Source organism: Rhyacophila brunnea, unplaced genomic scaffold (genome assembly GCF_057557595.1).
Source record: "Rhyacophila brunnea isolate RB1 unplaced genomic scaffold, BYU_Rbru_1.0 scaffold_9, whole genome shotgun sequence".
In the NCBI taxonomy this organism is placed as follows: Eukaryota; Metazoa; Arthropoda; class Insecta; order Trichoptera; family Rhyacophilidae; genus Rhyacophila; species Rhyacophila brunnea.
In genome coordinates, this window is record NW_028233361.1 from 6,263,372 (window position 1) to 6,275,712 (window position 12,341).

A 12,341-nucleotide genomic window follows, 5' to 3' on the forward strand; every position below is an offset into this window, starting at 1 on the left:
CTACTGTCTGCAATGCTCCAAGAAAACTCTTTTTTTTTTATATTAATGATATACGGCCATCTCTCTCCGCTACAATAGCTCACGGTGAAATGTGATACGTAAAATTTACACGTAAACATTTATTGTATTTTTTCGTGTCCAACAATTTTTAAAAAGTGGTCAATTATAATATTGTGGTTCCTGCAAATTACACTCATGGTTTTTCAAATAGTTAATATAATTCAAATAGCTAGGAAGTCATAGAATAATAATTATTATTCTGTACGTTTGCGCATCGAACATCGTTTGGCAGCCTTAGACGACATAGCGATGGTGCCCACAGAACGCGTCAGGCGCCGCACTCGCGCAAAATTTCTACAAGTGGCGCATAAATCATTGAAAATACAACGTAATCAAATACGCCAGCGCCCACTGGATATGGCGACGCATTATACCATCGTTTCATCGAATCATCGAATCATCGTTTTTTCGCGAATCACCGCTTCTCGGCGATACGAATGAAAGAAAATACAATGGAGTCCATTCATTGACCACAGCGAGCAAAAACACGCTGCGCGAGGCATTCTCGATCGACGGGCGGAAAGCAATTATTTAATTACAGAGAAGTCATTGTTTTATTTTATTGCGTGTTCAGTTTATCGCTGGTTGAAGAATGTCGTCGTAAATTTTAATTACAAGCCCCGAAATAATATAATATTTTTATTGCTTTGTTATGAGAGGCGCTGTAATAATATTTATTTTGTGCTGCTTGGGCCGCTTATAACATAGGTGAAGGGTAATGCGCGGGAAGAGACGTGTGATTATGGTTATGAATAAACACTGCATTCGCCGACTTCGCGCGCCCGACGCGTCTGTGGGCACCATCGCATAGACTTACACTTTTTGTGTAATGAATAGATTTTACTGAAAGTAACAGTGCGTAGCTGACGATTCATGAATCTTCTCCTTCTACTTTCACCCTGTCACGACCCAGCATTAGGGTATAGGGCAAGCACAAGTTCGTGCCACTTCCCTCGATCCATCGTCAACTCTTGCGCCTTCCGCCATTCGAGACCTGCAGCGCGTAGGGCCCTTTTGTAGCACCGCTGCAGGGTGCGGGAGGGCCGGCTACGATGACGGAACCCATGAGGCTGTGCCATGGGAATGGGACAACTGGACGCCAAGACAATTGGACGCCGCACTGTCGTAGACACGTATACAGAACGTAGACGAGGAATTTTAATCAGTTTCTATCTACTACTTAGTTGTTTTAATTCATTTTACTCTTAACATAGTGTTTTTTTTATTGCGGATTGAGAATTACCATGCCTAAGGCTTTATATAAAATAAAAAAACTCTTTTTTCGTTGGAACTTAAACATTCGCACGATTATATCATTATTTACGTCTGCATATTTAAATTCTCACCAACTATTAAATCATAATATAATCATTTAAATATAAATAATATGATTAAATATATTTTTTAAAAGAACCTATAAGTACCTAACGTCTATTTATTTCCGAATCGCTTGGCGTCCAGTTGTTCCGGCGCCAAATCGTCCTAGACCCCTGTGCCACAAGGGTACGAAGTGTCGCACTCTTTGGCGGCATCCGGAGCACATGTACCAGCCACGTAAAACGTAAATTACCTCAATCACCGAAGGCTGCTGTGTATGCTCATGAAATCGGATGTGTATAATGCGGTCGTACTAATGTACTCCTAAGATTCGGCAGAGACATCGATTCTCAAAGCTCAAAAGCCCAGACCTTTGCCACCTTTGAGACCTTTGAGACAGCCACACAGGAGCACAGGTAGCACGCACGCGTTGAACAAACGACATTTGGTCCTCACAGAATACAGCCTCATGATTAGGTAGGTATAATAGATACATACTGAAAAACAAAATCGTTCGTTTGCCGAAGAATGCCTAAATTTTCCAATATAACTCTACATCACGGAACGTGCGCAAACAAGTGAAATATATGAAAACGGATTAGTGTGCACGTGTCGCATGCGGCCATTATGCCATTGGTCAACAAAGCCAGGCACGCGTGCGGCGCGCGGCCAGGCCGTGGCGGGCTGCGGGCCGCGTGCCGACCGTCGCCATCGCTGTTAGATTAAAAGATATGAAACTCCGCGCCATTATTGCGCCGATTCGAGCGCTATTGTGCCAAGGGCGCAAGTACCACTTTGGCATGGAAACGAGACGCGTATCAGTAATTGACGTATGGGATTAACAGGGTTCATTAGTGGAATATTTTTGTAATGGGGCACGCGCATGTTTATTGTGTTGGAGAGGGTTGGAGTTTTTAATGACTGCATTTTTACAATTTGTAAAACATGCAATTTTATTAAGTGCATTTTTATTGTTTATCAAATGAGTCATAAACGTAGTACTTAGGTATTGTTTATGACTGCATATTCAAGACCGCAGCGTTACCAACTTAGCATTTTTCTTGCCAGACCAAGCATTTTTGAATAAGTACGCATCTAGCTTGCAAAATTAGCATCTGGTGTAGGGCGTTAAATCTAGTTGTTTTTGACACCACAGACAGCTTCAAATTTTTCATAATACGGCTAGACTGTTATACCAGATTTACTTGAAATCAAAATAAATAAATGTTACATAAAAAATAATAATTGCATTAGTTTTATTGGTTAAATTCTTATTCGATCTTGTCCTTTTAAAAACAATTTTAATAATAAAATTATGACATATCTACTTTTTGAATTTTGAGAAAATTTAGCATTAATTTTGCTGTCATCTAGGTAGTCTATTTTCTTAACATTTGTCATATTTTTGTGAATGACAATTGGCAACACTGATCAGGATGCATTGTTTATAATCCCTAATTAGTAATTTATTCTGTGAAAAACAGTATCATGATTTCTGACATGATGTAACACTGTAATTGGCACAGTAAATGTTTAGCTTTAGAGTGTATAATAAATAATATTATGAATAATAAATACTAGATAAAAATACATTATTACTAATAAGTACCAAGATATCACAGAACGGATAAATAAGATAGAAATGTGAAAGCCAGTCGTTACGGACCAAAGTTTTATTGGATTATTACTTTTGGGCCTCAGAAAGGCCATAAGGCATCAAACCAAGAGACACAAAACGCGGTGACTGTTGTTCTCAAATTTTTAATGCGCGTTTCGTTCACGTGACAAACTTTAATACTATTACGTTTACGTGTAATATAATGTTAAAGATATCGGCTATAAACAACAGTGTACATCTGTGGTTTTCAAAGCTGTCTGAAGTTGCGAGCTTTTGTTTTGCTCTTTCTCTCAAAATATTTTCCCAAGTACCATCGGCATTTCCACCCTAATTAAAAATTCCGTCCGGAATCGAATATTTCAGCATTCATTCCTTGCACGATATACTTAATAATATTATAGATATACCTATTTCATCCCTAGTGAGTAGGGATTGCAATACCGATTGAAAATGTCATTACCGGTTTTTCGGTATTTCTTATTGAATACCGGTATTAATACCAGTATTTCTTAAACATTAAAAAATCAGAAGTAGGTGCTTATCAATAAAAATATAGCTATTAAAATCTTTTAAAAGTATTATTTTGTAGCAAAAACCTACATAGGTACCTACATTTATTATGTTGACAATTATGTATTTTGTGTATGTATTGATTATAATTTTAGAACTAAGTACTTAGTGATTTTTTACAAAAAAATTGAATATAAGTATTGATAATTTTAACAAAAGCCCTCAAAAGTTCATCAAGTGCAAATAAGTCCGGCTGCAGGAAAGGGTTCTTAAATTCAACGCTTGTACAGTCATCAATAATAATAGAACAATTTTGTCACGGATGTTTTATATTTCGAAAAAATATTATGATAATTCATCGCGTCAATTACTTATATAAATATATTTCATGAAATTTGTTTTATTATGTTTTCACCTCTATTCACTCAATAAATTTGCATTTTAGCAACACATAACTTATAATTCATTTTCAAAAACGTAAACGAGTGTGCTTTCTTAATACTGAAAATTCCGGTATTTTCGATTTTTAAAACTGGTATTTCAGTATTGATAAATACTGGAATACCGGTATTGAAAATCCCTACTAGTGGATAAGTTAAACAACATAAATTATGTTCAACCACAAGCCATATAGGTATTATAGTTTAATGCAGACAAACTAATCTATGGCATATTTATCTCGTCAGATAAATGGTCACATTAATCTTTTCACCCTAACTTTACTTCCAGCTCCCAGATATCATTCCAAATGAAACGCCAAAAGGTTAAAGTATTTTGAATAGTACCTACACCCTACACTACACTCATTGTTTATGATACATAATTGAGATAAGAATTAGATGCGAGACTATAAACAAAAGTTCTTTTTTATATGTCTATGTTTATATGTCTGGACAAGAAACGCAAGGTAGTTTTATCGGAAACCGCATGTTTGTCAGTTTTTAGTCAATTTCGCGATGAATATTAATGGGTACAACCAGGCCCACCTGTACATGGCGGACTTTGCAGATCTTCATAAAATTGCTCGTATTATTTGCCAGGAAAAGTGATGTTTTTTTCTGTATAGATTTTATGTCACGTGACCCCAGAATCATGGCCCCCACAAAGAGGGGGCTGATAGGGCTCTAGCCTGGGGGGCCGGGCTCAGGGAGGACCCGGTGTGGCGGTTTGACCAGATAAGTGGGATAAACACACATCGCAAATTTTTCTCGAATATGAAAAAAGTCGCCAGCGGCGCTATTGTTATACAATATTATTCAAATAATATTAAAATATGTGATTGTGCGATGGAATTTTTAATTGTTTGTCGATACGCGACAACTCCATAATTCCAGTGGATTCAGTACAAAAAAATACTAAATACCCTTAATTTTACCTTGAACACCAATTTGAAAACGCTACTGTAGAGCGTCACACTGCCTTTAACCTTAGCGTAGGGGGGGCCGCCAAATATCCTAGCCTGGGGGCCCGTGCTCAGGAGATGCCCGGCGAGGCGAGTCGACCAGATAAGTGAGATAAACACCCATCAAAAATTTGCTTTAATAGTAAAAAAAGTCGCTATTTTCCTTCGGGTGGTTTTATTTTAAAGTTGTAGAATACAAATTCTCACAACTTCATAATTCAAATGGATGTATTTAAAACATACAAAAAATACACTAAATATACACATTAATTTTACCGCGTATACCATTTGGAAAACGCTAATGTAGAAAGTCACACTGCCTTTATTCTTAACGATAGGTTGGGGGGCCGCCAAAGATCCTAGCCTGAGTGCCCGCTTCAGCATGTGGGGGCCATGAATGGGAAAACCTTTTTTGGAAGGGAAAATAATAGTATACCTACCAACCTAGGGGCCTAGCGCTTGGTAGGACCGCCCCTGGCTGTATTGGATAATAGATGGCCGTATAGTATTGAAATCTAATTTATTTCTAAATGAAACCGACGTGCTCGGCATGCCTTTTGTATAGGTAGATATGGAGTGGTATAATTTTCGATGAATACAAAACAAAACACCAAATAATATAATAATACATTTTCAGATATCGAAAAACCGTCCCACGATCAACCCCTATTTTTGGAGATCGAGTGACGTCACCGCCACGTGACCGCGATTTATATAACATTCAGTCCACGTGTCGGGAGGGGCGGGGTGAGGGGCTCTGCAACAATATTAAGCTCCGCTACTCCCTTTATGCTCCCTCTAAATCGCTTATCTCTATGTAGGTAGATACTATGGTGTTTACTGTGAAGAAAATATGCACGTACTTACATAAATATGTTCGATACGGCTCATGAATGTGCCACCATTTTTTTTTTAAATATTGTATGTGCAATACAATAAAAGTTGTATTTTATAATATTATAAATAAATAATAATTGTAAATCATACATAATTTTGAAAAACACGTCTATTATAACCAATGACATTAATATGGACGAAACATCTGGAAAATAAAATGATACTCACTTTTTTGTCGGGTCTGCCGAATGGCATAATCTGTTCTAACGCCATTACAATAAAGGTGATATTGCTATAAATTCCCGATGCTTTTTGTCGGGTCTGCCGAATGGTTCGGTTCGAACGGGTTCACTCAAATGAACATTGACACTAGAAACACTGTTCTAACGCCATTACAATAAAGGTCATATTGCTATAAATTCCCGATGCGTGATATCGCATAATGGAAATTGCGTGACGTCTACCTATACATGTGCGAATATCGCTATGCGCGAATTTACTTGCTAGCTACTGTATTGAGTGCGTTGTCCATTAATAATGTCATTGATTATAACCAATAGAAAGAATATTTTTTGAAAAAAGTAAGACACCTGGCAGGAATCGAACCTGCACATTCTCTACTATGCTACAAGGTGACATACTAATTACGACAAATTTTAACTATTGGCCTTTAATACCTGCTCATCAGCGCTCTTCCAAAGCAAGCTACTTCGAGTGGGTACTAGTTCGAGTAAGTTACAACATAAAATATTGGAGAAATCCGTCACGTCGGTTAGTAATTAAAGTAGTAGGTACCTACTTTGATTTAATAAACAAAAGCCGATTGCCAATAGTAGCTTGATTATATTGTTATCAAAATGTAAAACAAAAATACTAAGATAAAATACTAGTACCTAACATATTTTATCTAATTACTATAATAATTGATATTATTATCATTCTGAGCACGGGGATATGCCTAATGACAGAAGAAGAATGCAAGTTTTTTTCATCAGTTTATTAGATATGTGTATAACATATTGTAATAACATATGTACCTACCTACTTATATTTTTTTATTAGGTATTATCAATACCAATATTTTTCTAGGATTTTTGCCGCCTCCTCAATCATCCCGCCCGGGTGTTTCGCACCTCTAACACCCCTTATTGACGCACCCCTGGTTAAGTAGGTAGATGAAATGGCAGTGGTCTGAATATGTTGCCTGGCGAGTGGACAACCGCTGAACAAATGCCGTCATACAGTGGTAACGAACGGGCTCTAAAGGGACCCCTTAAACCAGCTGGATAGACGAACTTATAAGGTTCTATGTATGTATGAGGCAGCGAAGAACTAGAGATCGAGAATAGTGGAGGAAGCTAGGGGAGGTCTTCATCCAGCAGTGGATCGACCCCGGCTGGTGATGATGCAGGGAACTCGGAAACAATGGAAACTGAAATACCTACCTAACAGATAACCGATCTCGAGTAAGGATTAATCCGGGATAAAGTTAAACACGTGTCAAGAATACGCCATACATATAAATTGTTGACTGCGGAGAATTTAATTACTTTTTAATTACCGCATTTCAATAACATGCTAATTATATCGAATGTCCAATTAATTAGTGTACAACAGGTGTTCCGTCCGCGTGGAAAGGACTAATACTGACAATAAATTGCTCTCGGTGTATGCATTGATGTTCATTTAATATTGGTGTATTACACACACTATTGCACGTGTAAAAATGTAGTGTGTTAAATATTACCTATCGGAATTCTATTTATTATCACTGTTCTGTGTGATGATGGCATTTACTGGAAGAAAAGCTCTGTAGGTCGATTAAGCAAGAAAATATAAACATATAATGATCGCGTCCTATTTTCATTATCAGCACTATCAAAATCCTTAACCCCTAACGATAGTCATTTACACGGGATAATGCATCACCGAAATGCCCATTTCTGCTTATCAATCCGCTTATTCACGATGATTTATCATTAGGGTCGTGGCAGGGTTGAAGCGTTTTGGGGGCATGTGATATAAAATATAATAATATCTGTCTCATGGCGTGGGAGAGAAGTCGCCGAGGTGCTCCCACTAACAAAGGCGTCGCACGCCACTGACACGCGACTCCTAAACGGGGGGGTCGTTTTTCACAGTGATGCAGCCGTCAATTTGCCCCCACCCTGTTATTATGCATTACATTTATGTTTACTTTGTGTCTACTCAGTGCAATGGTCATAATATAATACGATAATCATTTACAATATAAAATATCAAATGATATTGAATTACATTTTCATTGGTGAAGTATTTTTCACTTGGTAGGTGAACTGTATACCTACTTCGGAGATCGTTTACAAAGTTTCGCGATATCCGAGAAGATCTCTTTCCGGGTTTGACCCAGTCAGTGGTGAAGATTGCTTGTTGAACGAAGGTGAAAGATAATAAAAATCGAAAAGAATAATAGTATTCTTACATTTTGCCAAAATATTGCGACCCCCTTCTATGATGGCCAGGTAATCTGCGACATTTAAAATAATCATTAAACAAATTTTTACATGTGAATTATCAATCATCACATTTGCTGTAACTTTGTCTATGTTTACGTGTGAATTCGCAAACATCACATGTTCTTTCACGAATTATTAGGGACATTTTTTAGGTACTCTGTTTATTTTGTAAAATATTACTACACTTTTCTTAAACCACGGTTTCCCTAACTTTACAGCGATGGTACACTGCAAATCCTGAAATTTTAACGGAACACGTTGTTTATTTTGTAGGGTAGGTAAATAATACATAATCAACAGACAATAACTACCTACATAAAAAAACAATTATTATGTATTTAGTAATTATTTTGAAAACATAACTGATGAAAATATATTAAGTGAATGAAGTTATGATTTTGGGTCCTTGAATAAATTGCAAATCTACTTGATACCTGATGTGGCATCAAGCCTGTTTCTGGATTTTGACTTCGTTGCAACCAATGACATTATATGGATGAATCATCTGGGAATAAAGATGACACTCACTTTTTTGTCGGGTCTGCCGGATGGCATAATCTGTTCTAACGCCATTACAATAAAGGTGATATTGCTATAAATTCCCGATGCTTTTTGTCGGGTCTGCCGAATGGTTCAGTTCGAACGGATTCTCACAAATGAACATTGAAATAAGAAATACTGCTCTAACGCCATTACAATAAAGGTGATATTGCTATAAATTCCCGATGCGTGATATCGCATAATGGAAATTGCGTGACGTCTATCTATACATGTGCGAATGTCGCTGTGCGTGAATTTAATTGCTAGCTACTGTATTGAGTGCGTTGTCCATTAATAATGTCATCGGTTGCAACATAATAAGAAAATCCTGCATCACCTGTCAAGATGAAGTCAAACATGTTTGAATTTCTTTCAGCTGCTACGTTTATTACCCCTTTGTTACCACTGTATAACGGCATTAATTTGTCCAACCTAATGTCATTTCATCTGATCCGCGCATTGATCTACCTATAACATCAATGGATCAGCGACATCTATCAGATCGCGTACTTTTATCTGCTTCATTATACATTGGTTTCTTTTGTGACCTTTCCGCGTTATGCCCAACATTTATCTACTTACCTTTCCATGACACATTAAGCTACTCGTATTTTTTTGGATTTCTCGTACAATTAAGACTCAATGGAAGGTCACATCTAAAATGTGACATCTAAAATATACGTATGACATTTCACCGTAGAACAGTTCACTGTGAGCTGTAATCGAAAAGAGATGGCTGTATAACATAGAGATCAAAAAAATACGCGTTGTTCGTGTAGTATTGCGGACAGTAACTAATATTCGAACGATTACGTCCAATTAATTTGCATTAATTTGATATTGAATGGTATCACTTTGGACCTACCAGAATTTTATATAAATTATAGGTACGATAGGTAGGTAATTACCATGATTGTATTTATAATTTACTTATCTACCTATTTTCTTCTGTCTTTCTCCTATATTCCGGTGGTTTTTATTGAGTATTCTTAAGTGTTTACGGCCATATAGGTATATTCGATACAATATAAATCACTGTGGAATATAATACGGCCAACTGCAACTTACCTACCTACAATTTTCCGGACACGCTTCAAAAACGATTTTAGACTGATCTCCCTAGTCATTTCGCACACAGCTTATTTGATAAAAAATTTTCCCGATATTATATTTGTTTTATTGACAGTCAATCTATGATCGTCAGGGCTGAAACCCTCTCACATTTGTGCTGTCACAATGCCCTCATTAGCATCAGATGTTTACTTAACCGGCCAGGCACGCGGCCCGCTGATTGGCGGGCCCACTCATGAAACCAATCAAAGTCGTCGACCGTGGGAAAGGAACTTGCCCTGCATTATTTCCAATAGGTAAGGTGCGAACTTAGTTACTACTCATTCATAATAATTAATATCATTATAGGTAGGTACCTATTAGGTATTATTTTGTCAGACATCTACATAATATAATAGCAGTAGCGAAGAGTGGAGGTAGGCTGTTAAGATCCGCCATAAATGGTACACATCAAACTTTGTTATAATACGTACTTATTTGTTTTTATTGAACTAAGACTACAATTTACAGATGGTGTTGGCTAGTTTTTAAAAATCAATTAAACCCTGTCTAAACCAAACCGTTTTTTTAGTTTTGATATACTTAGGGCGATACGAGTCAAAATTGTGTACATTTTTTCATTCATACTTATTTGTTTTCGTTGGATTAAGAATATGTACCTACATATTATTACACATGTTGTTGGTTCACTTTTTTAAATTCATTAAGGCCTGCCTAAACTAAATTATAATATTATATAAAATCTCCAAAGTTACATATGATTTAATTGCATAATTTTAGATATTTTATAGATAGGCGAATATTTTTGGACTATTATCTATTTCTATTATGTTATGACTAGGTTTTCGTAGGGTTTAGTTAAATTTTAAAAACTAACCAACACCATCTGTAAATTGTAGTTTTATTTCAATGAAAACAAATACGTATGACTGACAAAGTTAAGCGTGCACTATTTATGGCGGATTTTAACAGCCTACCTCCACCCTTCGCCACTGATAGATAGTAGATACCAGTAGTGAGGGGTGCAGTTTTGCTGATAAGATTCGACCTAATTAGTGCACACTAAACTTTCTCAGTCATATTTATTTATACCTATACATTGAACTATGTAATTATGTCATTGATGGGTCCGAAGATATCACGCAACACGCTCCGCTTAAATGAGCTCAGCACTCTTTTCACTATTCATTGAATCCATCAGGTTTCCAAGCCACACATGACAACTGAGCTGATTAGTGTTTTGCAGAAAATGCATTTTTTTTCAAGTATCGTTTCAATTTTATGCCTTATAACCAGGGAACACAAAAATAATGGGAACTGGTAGGGTTTTATTTTTTTAAGTTATTTTCAATAGCGACGTATGTATCATACTAATAATATGCCTTGTAACCAGCGAACACAACATTAATGGGATCTGGCTTAGGTATTCTACTCTTACTGGGTGTGGTATAAAACAGGCTATGGATCTCGAGTGTGGAGAAATATGGGATATAGGTACTAAACTTACTTAAACACTTGTTAAAAAAAATATTATTGTCAATATTGCTATCTGTACCTATCATATTAATAATATGCATCACCAAAGTGTGTCACGTTGATTTGAAGACTGCCGAAGCACTTTGTTTTACTTGGGTTTTATCGCCTGGCCGTCATAAAGTAACGTGCTTCAAAACCTTGGTCCATGGCGATGGCCTTTAGACATACTTCTGTGTTATTTATCTTTTCTGTGCTTCCAACGCATCTTAGTTAAAAATTAAAATCAACGAACGCTTAGTTATATCTGAATTTCAAGTTGTTTTTACAATTTATACTATTTTACTAAAATAGACGGTTTTCCATTTCCATCAGTAAACTTAATGTAATTTATAATTAATTTTCTATGAATATAATGCATTTTAGGGGTTTTATTATTACATCGATGAAATGATAAAGTTCTGCGGAAGTACGTGGCAACGCAACGCACAAAACCGAGAGAAGTGGAATCAGCTCGGAGAGGCCTTCGTCCAGCAGTGGACAGATTCAGGCTGATGATGATGATGATGATATTACACTATGATCACTGACAGATACTGCAGGTGAGTTTATCCTAAAAATGATGATACTTTTATTACCACAGACGAAAATAAGACAGGTAGGTACTAGGTAGTTTCTTTATTAATTTCAGCTGCATAGTTAACGGAAGGTGAGGGGCAGAAGATACGCTGAAGTGTTTATACAAATCCTGCCTTTCTTGTAAAAGCGCTTATCCTTCGAAGGAATAACGCGCAGTCCTTCAGATAAAACAGCATTCCATACTTCACGACAGGTAAAAGAAAACAATGCAACTTCTTACTTCGAGACTACGTCGCTTGGGAGGCACGTAATATACACTTATGGTTTCTATACTCAGTTCGAAATGTGTGGATATTTTCATTTTTTTTTAAATTTATTATTTATAAGTTAATAACCATGTCCTTGCTTTTTCTTACAAGGTAGTTGTTAGTAATTTTGG